Here is a 22,500-nt window from a genome sequence, read left to right as displayed (position 1 = left end):
TGTACACCCCTTCCCACCTCTCCCCTCCACCCCTTCCCACCTCTCCCCTCCACCCCTTCCCACCTCTCCCCTCCACCCCTTCCCACTTCTCCCCTCCACCCCTTCCCACCTCTCCCCTCCGCCCCTTCCCACCTCTCCCCTCCGCCCCTTCCCACCTCTCCCCTCCACCCCTTCCCACCTCTGTACACCCCTTCCCACCTCTCCCCTCCACCCCTTCCCACCTCTCCCTTACCCCTTCCCACCCCTCCCCTCCCCTCCATCCCTTCCCTCACCCCTTTTTCTTTCCCCCCCTTCCCTCACCCCTCCACCCCTTCCCTGCTCTGTACATCCCTTCCCACCTCTCCCCTCCGTCCCTTCCCACCTCTCCCCTCCACCCCTTCCCACTTCTCCCCTCCACCCCTTCCCACCTCTGTACACCCCTTCCCACCTCTCCCCTCCACCCCTTCCCACCTCTGTACACCCCTTCCCACATCTCCCCTCTACCCCTTCCTTCACCCCTCCCCTCCACCCCTTCCCACAACACCCCTCCACCCCTTCCCACCTCACCCCTCCACCCCTTCCCACCTCTGTACACCCCTTCCCTCATCCCTCCCCTCCACCCCTTCCCTCACCCCTTTCTCTCCCCCCCCCCCCCCTCCACGACCCAAATCACCTGGTTTACAGTTTGGATTATGGATAAGCTCGTCTCTCGGTCAATTTTGAAGGTCGCTTTCCGTAAAGGGGGCTCCATCAGGCGGGCGTACATGAACCAACCATCCCTGGGAATGGGGAATGGGGGGAAGGGGAATGGGGGGAAGGGGGGGAAAGGGGAAGGAGAAATGTCTGTGTGATCCATAGGAAGGAACTGGTGTTGACTCTTCCAGTGATGGACAATGGTTTAGGATAGTCCCGTCAACCAACCATCTCTGGGAATGGGGAATGGGGAAGGGGAAGGAATGGGGAAGGGAAAGAGGAAAGAGAAATGTCTGTGTGATCCATAGGAAGGACCTGGTGTTGACTCTTCCAGTGATGGTCAATGGTTTAATATAGTCCAGTCAACCAACCATCCCTGGGAATGGGGAATGGGGAAGAAGGGGAAGGAATGGGGAATGGGGAATGGAAAGGGGAAGGAGAAATGTCTGTTTGATCCATAGGAAGGAGCTGGTGTTGACTTTTCCAGTGTTGGCCAATGGTTTAATATAGTCCCGCCAACCAACCATTCCTGGGAATGGGGAATGGGGAAGGGGAAGGAATGGGGAAGGGAAAGGGGAAGGAGAAATGTCTGTGTGATCCGTAGGAAGGACCTGGTGTTGACTCTTCCAGTGATGGTCAATGGTTTAATATAGTCCAGTCAACCAACCATCCCTGGGAATGGGGAATGGGGAAGAAGGGGAAGGAATGGGGAATGGGGAATGGAAAGGGGAAAGAGAAATGTCTGTGTGATCCATAGGAAGGACCTGGTGTTGACTCTTCCAGTGATGGTCAATGGTTTAATATAGTCCAGTCAACCAACCATCCCTGGGAATGGGGAAGGGGGAAGGGGAAGGAATGGGGAATGGAAAGGGGAAGGAGAAATGTCTGTGTGATCCGTAGGAAGGACCTGGTGTTGACTCTTCCAGTGTTGGCCAATGGTTTAATATAGTCCCGCCAGCCAACCATCCCTGGGAATGGGGAAGGGGGAAGGGGAAGGAATGGGGAAGGGAAAGGGGAAGGAATGGGGAAGGGAAAGGGGAAGGAGAAATGTCTGTTTGATCCGTAGGAAGGAACTGGTGTTGACATTTCCACCAGTGGTTTAAGACAGTCCCGTCTTGGGTGAGAGGGAGCGAGTGGGCGAGAGTACTGACCAGTACTTACGTACGGCCTACTTGCGAGCGCTGACGGCCTACTTACGGGTACTTGCGGCCTACTTACGGGTACTTGCGGCCTACTTACGGGTACTGACGGCCTATTTACGAGTGCTGACGGCCTACTTACGGGTACTGACGGCCTGTTTACGAGTACTGACGGCCTACTTACGGGTACTTGCGGCCTACTTACGGGTACTTGCGGCCTACTTACGGGTACTTGCAGCCTACGTACGGGTACTGGCGGTCTTTTTTTTTAACGGGTACTGACGGCCTATTTACGAGTACTGACGGCCTACTTACGAGTACTTGCGGCCTACTTACGGGTACTGACGGCCTACTTACGAGTACTTACGGCCTACTTAGGAGTACTTACGGGTACTTATGGCCTATTTACGAGTACCTATGGCCTACTTACGAGTGCTGACGGCCTACTTACGAGTACTTACGGCCTACTGACGGGTACTGACGGCCTTTTTTTACGGGTACTGACGGCCTACTTACGAGTACTAACGGCCTACTTACGAGTACTTACGGCCTACTTACGGGTACTGACGGACTTTTTTTACGGGTGCTGACGGCCTACTTACGAGTACTGACGACCTATTTACGAGTACTTATGGCCTACTCACGAGTACTTACGGCCTACGTACGAGTACTTGCGGCCTACTTACGGGTACTTGCGGCCTACTTACGAGTACTGACGGCCTACGTACGAGTACTTACGGCCTACCTGCGAGTACCTACAGCCTACTTACGAGTACTTACAGCCTACTTACGGGCACTTACGGCCTACTTACGAGTACCTATGGCCTACTTACGGCCTACTTGTAAATATTTACGGCTTACCTGCAAGTACTTACGTCCTACTTGCTTGTGGGTCCAAAACAGAGAGAGAGAGAGAGAGAGAGAGAGAGAGAGAGAGAGAGAGAGAGAGAGAGAGTTTATAGTTTCCTCTTTTTCGTATTTCCTTTATATTTCCTTTTATTCCCTCTTTCCTCTTCCTACTCCTCCTCTTCCTTCTCTTCCTCTCCCTCCTTCCACTTTGGACTGCCAGCCACCATTTTCCCTCCCTTTTGGCCTGCCCACACAAGTTTTTAGTCTCCTCTCTACGTATTTCCCTCACATTTCTTATTACCTCTTTCCTCTTTGTACTCCTTCTCTTAATTCTCTTCCTCTTCCTTCTTCTTTCTACCTTGGACTGCCAGCCTCCATCAACCCTGACAAACAGATACGACAGGAGTGTGATGTAAGGTTATTAAAGCATGTGTTCAGGAGTGTGATGTAAGGTTATTAAAGCATGTGGGGGTTAATTTTGAAGTGTGTGTGTGTGTGTGTGTGTCTACAGTGCCTTATATCTATATACATAACCCTACACTGACTTAGGGGACGGGGGGGGGGGGGGGGGGACGTGTGTACTTGTTTACACCGTAACTTTGGTCTTTTGCTTCATCCCTTCAGGGTAAACATTGTTTATTGTTTACCTTTTGTGGATGAGGCTTTGAAGGATCCACACACAAAATAAAAAAAGAACAGGTGTTCCATCTTGTCTCTCTCTCTCTCTCTCTCTCTCTCTCTCTCTCTCTCTCTCTCTCTCTCTCTCTCTCTCTCTCTCTCTCTCTCTCTCTCTCTCTCTCTCTCTTCCTCCTCGTTTCGTTAATTAACGAGGGGGTTTAACTGCACCGGAAGTCGCCCCTTGAATACCATTAGGTTACACCAGCCCCGTCCCCCCCCCATCCACTCTAACGAGGCGTCGGGCCACACAACCTCAGTTTATAACCACACAACCTCAGTTTATAACCACACAACCTCAGTTTATAGCCACACAACCCCAGTTTATAACCACACAACTCCAGTTTATAACCACACAACCTCAGTTTATAACCACACAACCTCAGTTTATAACCACACAACCTCAGTTTATAGCCACACAACCTCAGTTTATAACCACACAACCTCAGTTTATAACCACACAACCTCAGTTTATAACCACACAACCTCAGTTTATAGCCACACAACCTCAGTTTATAGCCACACAACCTCAGTTTATAACCACACAACCTCAGTTTATAACCACACAACCTCAGTTTATAGCCACACAACCTCAGTCTGTAGCCACACAACCTCAGTTTATAACCACACAACCCCAGTTTATAGCCACACAACCCCAGTTTATAGCCACACAACCTCAGTTTATAACCACACAACCTCAGTTTATAGCCACACAACCCCAGTTTATAACCACACAACCTCAGTTTATAACCACACAACCTCAGTTTATAACCACACAACCTCAGTCTATAACCACACAACCTCAGTTTATAACCACACAACCTCAGTTTATAACCACACAACCTCAGTTTATAACCTCACAACCCCAGTTTATAACCACACAACCTTAGTTTATAACCACACAACCCCAGTTTATAACCACACAACCTCAGTTTATAACCACACAACCTCAGTTTATAGCCACACAACCTCAGTTTATAACCACACAACCTCAGTTTATAGCCACACAACCCCAGTTTATAACCACACAACCCCAGTTTATAACCAAACAACCTCAGTTTATAACCACACAACCTCAGTTTATAGCCACACAACCTCAGTTTATAACCACACAACCTCAGTTTATAACCACACAACCTCAGTTTATAACCACACAACCTCAGTTTATAGCCACACAACCTCAGTCTATAGCCACACAACCTCAGTTTATAACCACACAACCTCAGTTTATAGCCACACAACCTCAGTTTATAACCACACAACCCCAGTTTATAACCACACAACCCCAGTTTATAACCACACAACCGTAGTTTATAGCCACACAATCGCAGTTTATAACCACACAACCACAGACTGGGGTCAATATAGGACTGGTAGGCTGGACTGGTGGTCAATACAGGCCTGGCAGGCTGGACAGGTGGTCAATACAGGACTGGCAGGCTGGACTGGTGGTCAATATAAGAATGGCAGGCTGGACTGGTGGTCAATGTAGGACTGGCAGGCTGGACTGGTGGTCAATACAGGCCTGGCAGGCTGGACTGGTGGTCAATACAGGACTGGCAGGCTGGACTGGTGGTCAATACAGGACTGGCAGGCTGGACTGGTGGTCAATATAGGACTGGCAGGCTGGACTGGTGGTCAATATAGGACTGGCAGGCTGGACTGGTGGTCAATATAGGACTGGCAGGCTGGACTGGTGGTCAATATAGGACTGGCAGGCTAGACTGGTGGTCAATATTGGACTGGCAGGCTGGACTGGTGGTCAATATAGGACTGGCAGGCTAGACTGGTGGTCAATATAGGACTGGCAGGCTGGACTGGTGGTCAATATAGGACTGGCAGGCTGGACTGGTGGTCAATATAGGACTGGCAGGCTGGACTGGTGGTCAATATAGGACTGGCAGGCTGGACTGGTGGTCAATATAGGACTGGCAGGCTAGACTGGTGGTCAATATAGGACTGGCAGGCTGGACTGGTGGTCAATATAGGACTGGCAGGCTGGACTGGTGGTCAATATAGGACTGGCAGGCTGGACTGGTGGTCAATATTGGACTGGCAGGCTGGACTGGTGGTCAATATAGGACTGGCAGGCTGGACTGGTGGTCAATATAGGACTGGCAAGCTGGACTGGTGGTCAATATAGGACTGGCAGGCTGGACTGGTGGTCAATATAGGACTGGCAGGCTAGACTGGTCGTCAATATAGGACTGGCAGGCTGGACTGGTGGTCAATATAGGACTGGCAGGCTGGACTGGTGGTCAATATAGGACTGGCAGGCTGGACTGGTGGTCAATATAGGACTGGCAGGCTGGACTGGTGGTCAATATAGGACTGGCAGGCTGGACTGGTGGTCAATATAGGACTGGCAGGCTGGACTGGTGGTCAATATAGGACTGGCAGGCTGGACTGGTGGTCAATATAGGACTGGCAGGCAGGACTGGTGGTCAATATAGGACTGGCAGGCTGGACTGGTGGTCAACATAGGACTGGCAGGCTAAACTGGTGGTCAATATAGGACTGGCAGGCTGGACTGGTGGTCAATATAGGACTGGCAGGCTGGACTGGTGGTCAATATAGGACTGGCAGGCTGGACTGGTGGTCAATACAGGACTGGCAGGCTGGACTGGTGGTCAATATAGGACTGGCAGGCTGGACTGGTGGTCAATATAGGACTGGCAGGCTGGACTGGTGGTCAATATAGGACTGGCAGGCTGGACTGGTGGTCAAAATAGAACAGAAGTACAACAACAGCTTGTTGTGAAAGTACAACAACAGCTTGTTGTGAAAGTACAACAACAACAGCTTGTTGTGAAAGTACAACAACAACAGCTTGTTGTGAAAGTACAACAACAGCTTGTTGTGAAAGTACAACAACAACAGCTTGTTGTGAAAGTACAACAACAGCTTGTTGTGAAAGTACAACAACAACAGCTTGTTGTGAAAGTACAACAACAACAGCTTGTTGTGAAAGTACAACAACAACAGCTTGTTGTGAAAGTACAACAACAACAGCTTGTTGTGAAAGTATAACAACAGCTTGTTGTGAAAGTACAACAACAGCTTGTTGTGAAAGTACAACAACAGCTTGTTGTGAAAGTACAACAACAACAGCTTGTTGTGAAAGTGTAACAACAGCTTGTTGTGAAAGTACAACAACAGCTTGTTGTGAAAGTACAACAACAGCTTGTTGTGAAAGTACAACAACAGCAGCTTGTTGTGAAAGTACAACAACAGCTTGTTGTGAAAGTACAACAACAGCTTGTTGTGAAAGTACAACAGCAGCTTGTTTTGAAAGTACAACAACAGCTTGTTGTGAAAGTACAACAACAGCTTGTTGTGAAAGTATAACAACAGCTTGTTGTGAAAGTACAACAACAGCTTGTTGTGAAAGTATAACAACAGCTTGTTGTGAAAGTACAACAACAGCTTGTTGTGAAAGTACAACAACAGCTTGTGAAAGTATAACAACAGCTTGTTGTGAAAGTACAACAACAGCTTGTTGTGAAAGTACAACAACAGCTTGTTGTGAAAGTACAACAACAGCTTGTTGTGAAAGTATAACAACAGCTTGTTGTGAAAGTACAACAACAGCTTGTTGTGAAAGTGCAACAACAGCTTGTTGTGAAAGTACAACAACAGCTTGTTGTGAAAGTATAACAACAGCTTGTTGTGAAAGTACAACAACAGCTTGTTGTGAAAGTACAACAACAGCTTGTTGTGAAAGTACAACAACAGCTTGTTGTGAAAGTACAACAACAGCTTGTTGTGAAAGTACAACAACAGCTTGTTGTGAAAGTATAACAACAGCTTGTTGTGAAAGTACAACAACAGCTTGTTGTGAAAGTACAACAACAGCTTGTTGTGAAAGTACAACAACAGCTTGTTGTGAAAGTACAACAGCAGCTTGTTGTGAAAGTACAACAACATCAGCTTATTGTGAAAGTGCAACAACAGCTTGTTGTGAAAGTACAACAACAGCTTGTTGTGAAAGTACAACAACAGCAGCTTGTTGTGAAAGTACAACAACAGCTTGTTGTGAAAGTATAACAACAGCTTGTTGTGAAAGTACAACAACAGCTTGTTGTGAAAGTGCAACAACAGCTTGTTGTGAAAGTACAACAACAGTTTGTTGTGAAAGTACAACAACAGCTTGTTGTGAAAGTACAACAACAGCAGCTTGTTGTGAAAGTACAACAGCTAGTTGTGAAAGTACAACAACAGCTTGTTGTGAAAGTACAACAGCAGCAGGTTGTGAAAGTACAACAACAGCTTGTTGTGAAAGTACAACATCAGCTTGGTGTGAAAGTACAACAACAGCTTGTTGTGAAAGTACATCAGCTTGGTGTGAAAGTACAACAACAGCTTGTTGTGAAAGTACAACATCAGCTTGGTGTGAAAGTACAACAACAGCTTGTTGTGAAAGTACAACATCAGCTTGGTGTGAAAGTACAACAACAGCTTGTTGTGAAAGTATAGCAACAGCTTGTTGTGAAAGTACAACATCAGCTTGTTGTGAAAGTACAACAACAGCTTGTTGTGAAAGTACAACAACAGCAGCTTGTTGTGAAAGTACAACAACAGCAGCTTGTTGTGAAAGTACAACATCAGCTTGGTGTGAAAGTACAACAACAGCTTGTTGTGAAAGTACAACAACAGCTTGTTGTGAAAGTACAACAACAGCTTGTTGTGAAAGTACAACAGCAGCAGGTTGTGAAAGTACAACAACAGCTTGTTGTGAAAGTACAACAGCAGCAGGTTGTGAAAGTACAACAACAGCTTGTTGTGAAAGTACAACAACAGCTTGTTGTGAAAGTACAACAGCAGCAGGTTGTGAAAGTACAACAACAGCTTGTTGTGAAAGTACAACATCAGCTTGGTGTGAAAGTACAACAACAGCTTGTTGTGAAAGTACAACATCAGCTTGGTGTGAAAGTACAACAACAGCTTGTTGTGAAAGTACAACATCAGCTTGGTGTGAAAGTACAACAACAGCTTGTTGTGAAAGTACAACATCAGCTTGTTGTGAAAGTACAACAACAGCTTGTTGTGAAAGTACAACAACAGCAGCTTGTTGTGAAAGTACAACAACAGCAGCTTGTTGTGAAAGTACAACATCAGCTTGGTGTGAAAGTACAACAACAGCTTGTTGTGAAAGTACAACAACAGCTTGTTGTGAAAGTACAACAACAGCTTGTTGTGAAAGTACAACAACAGCAGCTTGTTGTGAAAGTACAACAACAGCAGCTTGTTGTGAAAGTACAACATCAGCTTGGTGTGAAAGTACAACAACAGCTTGTTGTGAAAGTACAACAACAGCTTGTTGTGAAAGTACAACAACAGCTTGTTGTGAAAGTACAACAGCAGCAGGTTGTGAAAGTACAACAACAGCTTGTTGTGAAAGTACAACAGCAGCAGGTTGTGAAAGTACAACAACAGCTTGTTGTGAAAGTACAACAACAGCTTGTTGTGAAAGTACAACAGCAGCTTGTTGTGAAAGTACAACAACAGCTTGTTGTGAAAGTACAACAACAGCTTGTTGTGAAAGTACAACATCAGCTTGTTGTGAAAGTACAACATCAGCTTGTTGTGAAAGTACAACAACAGCTTGTGAAAGTTCTAACTTTATAACTATCTTTATTATATCTTTATCTTTATTATATTTATCATATCTTTATCTTTATTAAACCTTTATTATATCTTTATTATCTTTATTATCTTTATTATATATTTATTATATCTTTATTATCTTTATTATCTTTATTATATATTTATTATATCTTTATTATCTTTATTATCTTTATTATATCTATATTATCTTGATTACATCTTTATCATCTTTAATATTTTATTATCTTTATTATATCTTTATCATATCTTTATTATCTTTATTACATCTTTATCATCTTTATTATATCTTTATCATCTTTATTATATCTTTATCATCTTTATTATATCTTTATTATCTTTATTATATCTTTATTATCTTTATTATATCTTTATCATATCTTTATTATCTTTATTACATCTTTATCATCTTTATTATATCTTTATCATCTTTATTATATCTTTATCATCTTTATTATATCTTTATTATCTTTATTATATCTTTATTATCTTTATTATATCTTTATCATATCTTTATTATCTTTATTACATCTTTATCATCTTTATTATATCTTTATTATCTTTATTATATCTTTATCATATCTTTATTACATCTTTATCATCTTTATTATTATCTTTATTATCTTTATTATATCTATATTATCTTTGTTACATCTTTAACACCTTTATTATTATCTTTATCATCTTTATATATCTTTATTATCTTTATTATATCTATATTATCTTTGTTACATCTTTAACACCTTTATTATTATCTTTATCATCTTTATTATATCTTTATTATCTTTATTATATCTATATTATCTTTGTTACATCTTTAACACCTTTATTATTATCTTTATCATCTTTATTATATCTTTATTATCTTTATTATTATCTTTATCATCTTTATTATATCTTTATTATCTTTATTATTATCTTTATCATCTTTATTATATCTTTATTACCTTTATTATTATCTTTATCATCTTTATTATATCTTTATTATCTTTATTATTATCTTTATCATCTTTATTATATCTTTATTATCTTTATTATATCTATATTATCTTTGTTACATCTTTAACACCTTTATTATTATCTTTATCATCTTTATTATATCTTTATTATCTTTATTATATCTATATTATCTTTGTTACATCTTTAACACCTTTATTATTATCTTTATTACATCTTTATCATCTTTATTATATCTATATTATCTTTATTACATCTTTAATACCTTTATTATTATCTTTATTATCTTTATTATTATCTTTATCATCTTTATTATATCTTTATTATCTTTATTATATCTATATTATCTTTGTTACATCTTTAACACCTTTATTATTATCTTTATCATCTTTATTATTATCTTTATTATCTTTATTATATCTATATTATCTTTGTTACATCTTTAACACCTTTATTATTATCTTTATTACATCTTTATCATCTTTATTATATCTATATTATCTTTATTACATCTTTAATACCTTTATTATTATCTTTATTATCTTTATTATTATCTTTCAGCGTGAGAATATGAGGTTCAGATAAACTATAAAGTGTGAGCGATAAAGTGTATATTGGTCAGTCATACCATAACAGTTTACCATTATGGACTTTAAGGGAAGGGGAGGAATGGGGAGGGAAGGGGAGGGAAGGGTTTAGTCTCCCCCCCTCCTCTCCCCTCCCCACTGTCCCTTCTCTCACCTGTAGAGCCATCCTCTCCCCTCCCCCTCTATTCTCCCACCTGTAGAGCCTTCCTCTCCCCTCCCCCCTTCTATTCTCCCAGCCTTTATCTCCCCAGTTGGAGCCTCTTCTCCCCTCCCCCTTCTATTCTCCCAGGCTTTATCTCCCCAGCTGGAGCCTCTTCTCCCCTCCCCTTCTATTCTCCCAGGCTTTATCTCCCCAGCTGGAGCCTCTTCTCCCCTCCCCTTCTATTCTCCCAGGCTTTATCTCCCCACCTGGAGCCTCTTCTCCCCTCCCCCTTCTATTCTCCCAGGCTTTATCTCCCCAGCTGGAGCCTCTTCTCCCCTCCCCTTCTATTCTCCCAGGCTTTATCTCCCCACCTGGAGCCTCTTCTCCCCTCCCCTTCTATTCTCCCAGGCTTTTTCTCCCCACCTGGAGCCTCTTCTCCCCTCCCCTTCTATTCTCCCAGGCTTTATCTCCCCAGCTGGAGCCTCTTCTCCCCTCCCCCTTCTATTCTCCCAGGCTTTATCTCCCCAGCTGGAGCCTCTTCTCCCCTCCCCCTTCTATTCTCCCAGGGTTTATCTCCCCAGCTGGAGCCTCTTCCCCTCCTCTCCCCTCCCTTCTATTCTCCCAGGCTTTATCTCCCTAGCTGGAGCCTCTTCTCCCTCCCCCTTCTATTCTCCCAGGCTTTATCTCCCCAGTTGGAGCCTCCTCTCCCCTCCCTTCTATTCTCCCAGGCTTTATCTCCCTAGCTGGAGCCTCTTCTCCCCTCCCCTTCTATTCTCCCAGCCTTTCTCTCCCCAAGTGGAGCCTCTTCTCCCCCATTTCCCCTCCCCCTCTATTCTCCCAGGCTTCATCTCCCCATCTGGAGCCTCTTCTCCCTTCCCCTTCTATTCTCCCAGCCTTTATCTCCCCATCTGGAGCCTCTTCTCCCCTCCCCTCTATTCTCCCAGGTTTTATCTCCCCAGCTGGAGCCTCTTCTCCCTTCCCTTCTATTCTCCCAGCCTTTATCTCCCCAGCTGGAGCCTCTTCTCCCCTCCCCCTCTATTCTCTCAGGCTTTATCTCCCCAGCTGGAGCCTCTTCGCCCTTCCCCTTCTATTCTCCCAGCCTTTATCTCCCAACTGGAGCCTCTTCTCCCACCTCTCCCCTCCCCCTCTATTCTCTCAGGCTTTATCTCCCCAGCTGGAGCCTCTTCTCCCCTCCCTTCTATTCTCCCAGGCTTTATCTCCCCAGCTGGAGCCTCTTCCCCTCCTCTCCACTCCCCCTCTATTCTCCTAGGCTTTATCTCCCCAGCTGGAGCCTCTTCTCCCCTCCCCTCTATTCTCCCAGCCTTTATCTCCCCAACTGGAGCCTCTTCTCCCCTCCCCTCTAGTTTCCCAGGCTTTATCTTCCCAGCTGGAGCCTCTTCTCCCCTCCCCCTCTATTCTCCTAGGCCTTATCTCCTGAGCTGGAGTCTTTTCTCCCCCTCTCCCCTCCCCCTCTATTCTCCCAGGCTTTATCTCCCCAACTGGAGCCTCTTCTCCCACCTCTCCCCTCCCCCTCTATTCTCCTATGCTTTATCTCCCTAGCTGGAGCCTCTTCTCCCCTTCCCTTCTATTCTCCTAGGCTTTATCTCCCCAGATGGAGCCTCTTCTCCCCTCTCCCCTCCTTTCTATTCTCCCAGGCTTTTATCTCCCCAGATGGAGCCTCTTCTCCCCTCCCCTTCTATTCTCCCAGCCTTTATCTCCCCATCTGGAGCCTCCTCTCCCCTCCCCCTCTATTCTCCCAGGCTTCATCTCCCCAACTGGAGCCTCTTCTCCCCCCTCTCTCCTCCCCCTCTATTCTCCCAGGCTTTATCTCCAACTGGAGCCTTTTCTCCCCCTCTCCCCTCCCCCTCTATTCTCCCAGGCTTTATCTCCAACTGGAGCCTCTTCTCCCACCTCTCCCCTTCCCCTCTATTCTCCCATGCTTTATCTCCCTAGCTGGAGCCTCTTCTTCCCTTCCCTTCTATTCTCCTAGGCTTTATCTCCCCAGATGGAGCCTCTTCTCCCCTCTCCCCTCCTTTCTATTCTCCCAGGCTTTAATCTCCCCAGATGGAGCCTCTTCTACCCTCCCCTTCTATTCTCCCAGCCTTTATCTCCCCATCTGGAGCCTCTTCTCCCCTCCCCCTCTATTCTCCCAGGCTTCATCTCCCCAACTGGAGCCTCTTCTCCCCCCTCTCCCCTCCCCCTCTATTCTCCCAGGCTTCATCTCCCCAACTGGAGCCTCTTCTCCCCTCCCCCTCTATTCTCCCAGGCTTTATCTCCAACTGGAGCCTCTTCTCCCACCTCTCCCCTCCCCCTCTATTCTCCCAGGCTTCATCTCTCCAACTGGAGCCTCTTCTCCCACCTCTCCCCTCCCCCTCTATTCTCCTATGCTTTATCTCCCTAGCTGGAGCCTCTTCTCCCCTTCCCTTCTATTCTCCTAGGCTTTATCTCCCCAGATGGAGCCTCTTCTCCCCTCTCCCCTCCTTTCTATTCTCCCAGGCTTTTATCTCCCCAGATGGAGCCTCTTCTCCCCTCCCCTTCTATTCTCCCAGCCTTTATCTCCCCATCTGGAGCCTCTTCTCCCCTCCCCCTCTATTCTCCCAGGCTTCATGTCCCCAACTGGAGCCTCTTCTCCCCTCCCCCTCTATTCTCCCAGGCTTCATGTCCCCAACTGGAGCCTCTTCTCCCCCCTCTCCCCTCCCCCTCTATTCTCCCAGGCTTCATCTCTCCAACTGGAGCCTCTTCTCCCACCTCTCCCCTCCCCTTCTATTCTCCCAGGCTTTATCTCCAACTGGAGCCTCTTCTCCCCCCTCTCCCCTCCCCCTCTATTCTCCCAGGCTTCATCTCTCCAACTGGAGCCTCTTCTCCCACCTCTCCCCTCCCCTTCTATTCTCCCAGGCTTTATCTCCAACTGGAGCCTCTTCTCCCACCTCTCCCCTCCCCCTCTATTCTCCCAGGCTTCATCTCCCCAGCTGGAGCCTCTCCCAGTTGTCTCCCCTATTTACCAATATATATTTTAGTCACCCATTATATTATATTCAATTTTCTTTGAGGTATGATATGTCCAGTTTTCTAAGACCCATTATCCAATGTACGTTAAAGTGTTTTTTTTAATGTTCTAATTAATGTATATTAATATATTTTGCTCATTAGAGTGTAAACAGAATTAAGAATAAATATTTTCATCATCAATACAAATTATAGAAGACGAAATGTATATAGAAGACGAGAGAAAATGAATATAAAAAACATTTATATACGAGGTGGAAATATGACCGCGTTTGTTGACAAGTCTTTCTCTCTCACTCTTTCAATATGGCGACGGACGAGGCGACACGGAGCTCTTGGGTAAATGTATATTGTAATCCGTCTCCATCTGACTCATTTCAAACCATTTTGTTATATAATTAAGACCACTCAATTGGCTAGAGCCTTGTTAAGTACTGTAATATAGAAAACGATCGATGGTTCAAGTATAAATTGCATTTAAATTACGAAAGAGAGACGGACCAACGTGACAAGATGGTGATTAAAAGCTGGTGATTTACCTACGGCCGCCAGCTGTCCAGGTGGGATGTTGGCCAGATGGCGAGGGAATCGGCACAAATTTCTTCCGTTAACAGAAGCCGTAATTGATTGATTGATTGATTGGTTAGGTTAGTTGATGGATGGATGGATGGATGGAGGGCTGGATTAATTGATTGATCGATTGACTGATTGGTTGACTGATTAATTGATTAATTAATTGATTGATTGAGTGCTTGATTGATTGATTGATTGATTAATTGATTGATTGAGTGCTTGATTGATTGATTGATTGATTAATTGATTGATTGAGTGCTTGATTGATTGATTGATTGATTAGTTTAGTTCGTTGATGGATGGATGGATGGAGGGCTGGATTAATTGATTGATCGATTGACTGATTGGTTGACTGATTGATTGATTGATTGATTGATTGATTGACTGATTGATTGATTGATTAATTGATTGATTGATTGAGTGCTTGATTGATTGATTGATTGATTGATTGGTTAGTTAGTTAGTTGATGGATGGATGGATGGAGGGCTGGATTAATTGATTGATCGATTGACTAATTGATTGATTAATTGATTGATTCAGTGCTTGATTGATTGATTGATTGATTGATTAGTTTAGTTAGTTAGTTGATTGATGGATGGATGGAGGGCTGGATTAATTGATTGATTAATTGATTGATCGATTGAATGATTGATCGATTAATTGATTGATTGAGTGCTTGATTGATTGATTGGTTAGTTTAGTTCGTTGATGGATGGATGGAGGGCTGGATTAATTGATTGATTAATTGATTGATCGATTGAATGATTGATCGATTAATTGATTGATTCAGTGCTTGATTGATTGATTGATTGATTGGTTAGTTTAGTTCGTTGATGGATGGATGGAGGGCTGGATTAATTGATTGATCGATTGACTGATTGACTGACTGATTGATTAATCGATTGATTGAGTGCTTGGATGATTGATTGATTGAGTGCGTGATTAATTAATTGATTTATTGACTTATTGATTGGTTAGTTAGTTAATGGATGGAGGGCTTGATTAATTGATTGATCGATTGACGGATTGATTGACTGACTGATTGATTAATTGATCGATTGACTGATTGATTAATTGATTGAGTGCTTGATTAATTGACTGATTTTTTTATTGATTTTTTGGTTGATGTATTGATGGATGGAGGGCTTGATTAATTGATTGATCGCTTGACTAATTAATTGATTGCTTGCTTGATTGACTGACTGATTGGTTAGTTGATTGATTAATTGATGGAGGGCTTGATTAATTGATTGACCGATTTACTGATTTATTGACATTGATTGACTGATTGATTGATTGATTGAGCACTTGATTGAGTACTTGATTGATTAATTATTTGATTTAGTTGATTGATTGATTAATTGGAGTGCTTGATTAATTGATTGATCGATTGATTGACGGATTGATTAATTGATTGATTGATTGAGTGACATTGATTGATTGATTGATTGATTGATTGATTGATTGATCATTTGATTGTTTAGTTAGTTGATTGATTGATTAATTGGAGTGTTTGATTAATTGAATGATCGATTGACTGATTGATTGATTGATCGATTGACTGATTCATTAATTGATTGAGTGCTTGATTGATTGATTTAGTGTGATTAATTGATTGATTGATTAATTGGTTAGTTGGTTGGTTGACTGATTAATTGATTGATTAGTTGATCGATTGAGTTGGTCAGTTGATTGATCGATTGACTGATTGATTGATCGATTGACTATTGACTGATTGATTGACTGATTGATTGATCGATTGACTATTGACTGATTGATTGACTGATTAATTGATCGATTGACTGACTGAATTAATTGATCAATTGACTAATTGACTGATTAACTTTATTCAGGGATCCCCCAGTACATTATAATAGGTACGTAGGTGTGCAATATATACCACAGTAAGGGACATTTTGTAACTTATTTCCAATAGGATCTAGTAAATAATAATGCCCTTTTGGGTCAAGTTTTTAATTTATCTTGTTCAAAAATCAGGTAAAGATTCAGGTAAAAATTCAGTCATATTTGATCATTCATGTATGTTGAAATTGTTCTGGGAAACGTGCAAAATGGTTCCAAAAAAAATCTAAGTTGGATTTTTTTTGAGTAATTTTTTTTTTTTTGTAAAAATCTTGTTTGAAATTTAAATTTCATTTTTTCTGTTTCAGGGAAAGACGTGATAGAAGATCGTGTTTTATCAAGTTATTTAAAGTTTCATCTTCAAACATCAGGTAAAAATTCAGTCAAATGTCCATTCCAGTAATCTACAATTTAGATACAAATTAAAGATTTTTATTAAAATTTTTCTGTAAAAATCTGCTTAAAATTTTTAAATTTTAATTTATATTTCAGGGAAAGACATGGGGGATGCTCCAGGAAGATCCTGTTTGATCAAGTTATTAAATTGTCATCTTCAAAAATCAGGTAAAGATTCAGTCAAATGTCCTCATTCCAGTGATCTAAAATTGTGTTGGGAAGGTTCAAAATGGTTTAGAAAAAATCGAAATTAGAATTTTTTAGTATTGAATTTTTTTGTAAAAATTTTTCAAAAATTTTAATTATTTTTCTATTTCAGTTAATGACGTAGGAGATACCTGGCCTTAATGCTCCTGGAAGACCGTATTTTATCAAGTTTTTAAATTTTCATCTTCAAAAATCAGGTAAAGATTCAGTCAAATGTCCTCATTCCAATAATCTAAAATTTAGACAAAAATTTAAAAATTTTATTTTTGTAAAAATTTGCTTAAATTTTTTTGAATTTTATTTTGATTTATATTTCAGGTAATGACGTGGGAGATACCTGGCCTTAATGCTCCAGGAAGACACTGTTTTATCAAGTTATTAAATTATCATCTTCAAAAATCAGGTAAAAATTTAGTCAAATGTCCTCATTCCAATAATCTAAAATTTAGACAAAAATTAAAGATTTTTAATTTTTGTAAAAATTTGCTTAAAATTTTTTAGATTTTAATTTCTATTTTAGGTAAGGACGTGGGAGACGCCCTTAATGCTCCGGGAAGACCATGTTTGATCTTCTTAAATTATCATCTTCAGACATCAGGTAAAAATTCAGTCAAATGTCCCCATTCCAATACTCTACAATTTACATAAAAATTTACAGAAAAATTAGAATTTTCTTGTAAAAATTTGCTTAAAATTTTTAAATTTTGATTATATTTCAGGGAGACATGGGGGATGCTCCAGGAAGACCATGTTTGATCAAGTTCTTAAATTATCATCTTCAGACATCAGGTAAAAATTCAGTCAAATGTCCTCATTCCAATACTCTACAATTTACATAAAAATCAAAGAAAAATTAAAATTTTCTTGTAAAAATTTGCTTAAGATTTTTAAATTTTTATATTTCAGGGAGACATGGGGGATGATCCAGGAAGACCATGTTTGATCAAGTTATTAAATTATCATCTTCAAACATCAGGTAAAAATTCAGTCAAATGTCCTCATTCCAATAATCAAATTATTTTTGGGAACAGATAAAATGGTTCATAAAAATTCATAAAAAATCGAAAATAGAATTTTTCAAATTTTTTTGTAAAAATTTGCCTAAAATTTAATTTTATTTTTCTGTTTCAGGTAAGTACGTGGAAGATGCCTGGCCTTTGATGCTCCGGGACGACCCTATTTTATCAAGTTTTTAAATTATCATCTTCAAAAATCAGGTAAAGATTCAGTCATTTGTCCTCATTCCAATAATCTAAAATTGTTTTTGACACAAAATGGTTTGAAAAAAAAATCGAAATTAGAATTTTTTGGTTAAAAATTTTTTTTTGTAAAAATTTGCAAAAAATTAAATTTTTTTTTTTCTGTTTCAGGTAAGGACGTGAGATATGACCTTGATGCTCCGAGGAGCATTGGAGGTGAGTACTTGCTGGAAATAGTTCAATAATGATTAGTACTGGAGCGTAGGTGTGGTCAATACCAGTGGAGCATAGGTTTGATGATCAATTTTGTTGGAGCGTGGGTGTGGTCACTACTAGTGGAGCATAGGTTTGATGATCAATTTTGTTGGAGCGTGGGTGTGGTCACTACTAGTGGAGCATAGGTGTGATGATCAATACTGGAGCGTAGGTGTGGTCAGTACTGGTGGAGCATAGGTGTGATGACCAATACCGTTGGAGCATAGGTGTGGTTCAGTACTGGTGGAGCATAGGTGTGATGATCAATACTGGAGCGTAGGTGTGGTCAATACTGGTGGAGCGTAGGTGTGGTCAGTACTGGTGGAGCATAGGTGTGATCAACACGAGCGAAGGTGTGGTCAATACTGGTGGAGCATAGGTATGATGATACTGAAGCGTAGGTGTGGTCATTATTGATGGAGCATATGTGTGACGATCAATATTGGAGCGTAGGTGTGGTCAGCACTGATGGAGCATAAGTGTCATGATCAACACGAGCGTAGGTGTGGTCAGTACTGGTAGAGCTTAGATATGATACTGGAGCGTAGATGTGGTCAGTACTGGTGGAGCATAGGTGTGATGATCAATACTGGAACATAGTTGTGGTTAGTACTGGTGGAGCATAGGTGTAGTCAGTACTGGTGGAGCATAGGTGTGGTCAGTACTGGTGGAGCATAGGTGTGATCAATACCGGAGCGTAGGTGTGGTCAATACTGGTGGAGCGAAGGTGTGGTCAGTACTGGTGGAGCATAGGTGTGATGATCAATACCGTTGGAGCATAGGTGTGGTCAGTACTGGTGGAGCATAGGTGTGGTCAGTACTGGTGGAGCATAGGTGTGATCAATACCGGAGCGTAGGTGTAGTCAATACTGGTGGAGCGTAGGTGTGGTCAGTACTGGTGGAGCATAGGTGTAGTCAGTACTGGTGGAGCATAGGTGTGGTCAGTACTGGTGGAGCATAGGTGTGATGATCAATACCGTTGGAGCATAGGTGTGGTCAGTACTGGTGGAGCATAGGTGTAGTCAGTACTGGTGGAGCATAGGTGTGGTCAGTACTGGTGGAGCATAGGTGTGATGATCAATACTGTTGGAGCGTGGGTGTGGTCAGTACTGGTGGAGCATAGGTGTGATGATCAATACTGTTGGAGCATAGGTGTGGTCAGTACTGGTGGAGCATAGGTGTGGTCAGTACTGGTGGAGCATAGGTGTGATCAATACCGGAGCGTAGGTGTGGTCAATACTGGTGGAGCGTAGGTGTGGTCAGTACTGGTGGAGCATAGGTGTAGTCAGTACTGGTGGAGCATAGGTGTGGTCAGTACTGGTGGAGCATAGGTGTGATGATCAATACCGTTGGAGCATAGGTGTGGTCTACTGGTGGAGCATAGGTATAGTCAGTACTGGTGGAGCATAGGTGTGGTCAGTACTGGTGGAGCATAGGTGTGATGATCAATACTGTTGGAGCGTGGGTGTGGTCAGTACTGGTGGAGCATAGGTGTGATGATCAATACTGTTGGAGCATAGGTGTGGTCAGTACTGGTGGAGCATAGGTGTGGTCAGTACTGGTGGAGCATAGGTGTGATGATCAACACGAGCGTAGGTGTGGTCAATACTGGTGGAGCATAGGTATGATGATACTGGAGCGTAGGTGTGGTCATTATTGATGGAGCATATGTGTGATCAATACTGGAGCGTAGGTGTGGTCAGTACTGGTGGAGCATAGGTGTCATGATCAACATGAACGTAGGTGTGGTCAATACTGGCGGAGCTTAGATATGATGATACTGGAGCGTAGGTGTGGTCAGTACTGGTCGAGCATAGGTGTGGTGATCAATACTGGAGCATAGGTGTGGTTAATTCTGATGTAGCATAGGTATGATGATCAATATTGGAGCAAAGATGTAGTCAAGTACTGTTGGAGCATTGGTGTGGTCTTTACCGGTGGAGCATAATGTGTGATGATCAAAACTGTAGAGTAGGTATGGTCAGTACTGGTGGAGCATAGGTGTGATGATCAACACTGTGGAGCGTAGGTGTGATCACTTTTAGTGGAGCATAGGTGTGATGATCAATACTTGAGCGTAGGTGTGGTGACTACTAGTGGAGCATAGGTGTGGTCAATACTTGATCGTAGGTGTGATGATCAATACTGGAGCGTAGGTGTGGTCACCACTAGTGGAGCATAGGTGTGAAGATCAATACTGGTGGAGCGTAGGTGTGGTCACTACTAGTGGAGCATAGGTGTGATGATCAATACTGGTGGAGCGTAGGTGTTGTCAATACTGGTGGAGCGTAGGTGTGATGATCAATACTGGAGCGTAGGTGTGGTCAGTACTGGTGGAGCGTAGGTGTGATGATCAACACTGGAGTGTATGTGTGGTCAATACTGGTGGAGCATAGGGGTGATCAATACTGGAGCGTAGGTGTGGTCATTACTGGTGGAGCATAGGTGTGATGATCAATAATGGAGCGTAGGTGTGGTCAGTACTGGTGGAGCGTAGGTGTGGTCAGTACTGGTGGAGCATAGGTGTGATGATCAATACTGGAGCGTATGTGTGGTCATTACTGGTGGAGCATAGGTGTGGTCAATACTGGAGCATAGGTGTGGTCATAACTGGTGAAGCATATGTGTGATGATTAATACTAGAGCGTAGGTGTGGTCAGTTTTGGTGGAGCATAGGTGTGATGATCAATACTGGAGTGCAGGTGTGGTCAGTACTAGTGGAGCGTAGGTGTGATGATCAACACTGGAGCGTAGGTGTGGTCAATACTAGTGGAGCATAGATGTGATGATCAATACTGGAGCGTAGGTGTGGTCAATACTGATGGAGCGTAGGTGTGGTCACTACTGATGGAGCGTAGGTGTGATGATCAATACTGGAGCGTAGGTGTGGTCAGTACTGATGGAGCGTAAGTGTGGTCACTACTGATGGAGCGTAGGTGTGGTCAATACTCATGGAGCGTAGGTGTGATGATCAGTACTGGAGCGTAGGTGTGGTCATTCCTGATGGAGCGTAGGTGTGGTCACCACTGATGGAGCGTAGGTGTGGTCACTACTGATGGAGCGTAGGTGTGGTCAATACTGATGGAGCGTAGGTGTGGTCAATCCTGATGGAGCGTAGGTGTGGTCACCACTGATGGAGCGTAGGTGTGGTCACTACTGATGGAGCGTAGGTGTGGTCAATACTGATGGAGCGTAGGTGTGGTCACTACTTAGTGGAGCATAGGTGTGATGATGTTTCAAATGTAAGATTTGGTAGAAATTTGTGATTTTGTAGAAATTTGTCATTGTTTAAATTTGTGATTTTGTAGAAATTTGTCATTTTGTTTAGAATTGTCATTTTTTGCTTAAATTTGATTTTTTTTTAAATTTGAAAAAAATTTAGATTTGTAATTTTTTTGTTAAAATTTGATATTTTGTTAAAATTTGAAAATTTGAAAATTGAAAATTTAATTTGCAATTTTATTGAAATTTGTCATTTTAAGATTTGAAATTTTTTTTGCTTAAATTTGATTTTTTTTAATTTGAAAAAAAATTTAAAATTGTAATTTTTTGTTAAAATTTGTAATTTTGTAGGAATTTGAAAATATTAAAATTGAGAATTTAAATTTTTAATTTTGTTGAAATTTGTCATTTTGTTAAGATTTGACAAAATTTATGTAGATTTGTCATTTTGTTGAAATGTCTCATTTTTTAAATTTGAAAATTTTTTGAAATTTCTAATTCTGTTGAAATTTGTCATATTGTTTAAATGTGTCGTGTTGTTTATTGGATTATGAATGTAATCATCAAAGGTAAGTGTAATTTCCTATATTTATGAATGTAATTCAAAAGTAATTCGCTCTATGATAATCATTATATGAGCAAACCAAGCGAACATGCAGGAGAAATTAGAGAAATTAATAGGAAGGACAAAGAAAGTATTTATTTATCTTTTTTTTAGCAGGAAGTACATGTATTTTTTTTTAACGAAGTACACAAAATATTGTATTTTTTTTTAACGAAGTATACAAAATATTGTACTTTTTTAACGAAGTACACAAAATATGTACTTTTTTTTAACGAAGTACACGAATTATTGTACTTTTTTTTAACGAAGTACACAAAATATGTACTTTTTTAACGAAGTACACAAAATATGTACTTTTTTTAACGAAGTACACAAAACATTGTACTTTTTTAACGAAGTACACAAAATATGTACTTTTTTAAGCGAAGTACACAAAATATGTTCTTTTTTAACGAAGTACACAAAATATGTACTTTTTTAACAAAGTACACAAAATATGTACTTTTTTAACGAAGTACACAAAATATTGTATTTTTTTTAACTAAGTACACAAAATATGTATTTTTT

The 22,500-nt window shown here is 41.7% G+C and overlaps 1 long non-coding RNA gene across 1 annotated transcript; it reads left to right on the top strand.

The window, feature by feature from the left end:
• The first annotated feature begins 16,410 nt into the window (after positions 1-16,410).
• On the top strand, positions 16,411-16,896 carry LOC139767512 (uncharacterized). Its single transcript, XR_011717145.1, has 3 exons — positions 16,411-16,460; positions 16,582-16,653; positions 16,805-16,896. It is a non-coding gene; the product is annotated as an uncharacterized lncRNA (long non-coding RNA).
• Positions 16,897-22,500: the final 5,604 nt, after the last annotated feature.

The sequence above is a fragment of the Panulirus ornatus genome, chromosome 61 (genome assembly GCF_036320965.1).
Source record: "Panulirus ornatus isolate Po-2019 chromosome 61, ASM3632096v1, whole genome shotgun sequence".
NCBI lineage: Eukaryota > Metazoa > Arthropoda > Malacostraca > Decapoda > Palinuridae > Panulirus > Panulirus ornatus.
The sequence above is the reverse complement of the archived record's forward strand: the minus strand, read 5'-3'. Positions and strand labels throughout refer to the sequence as shown.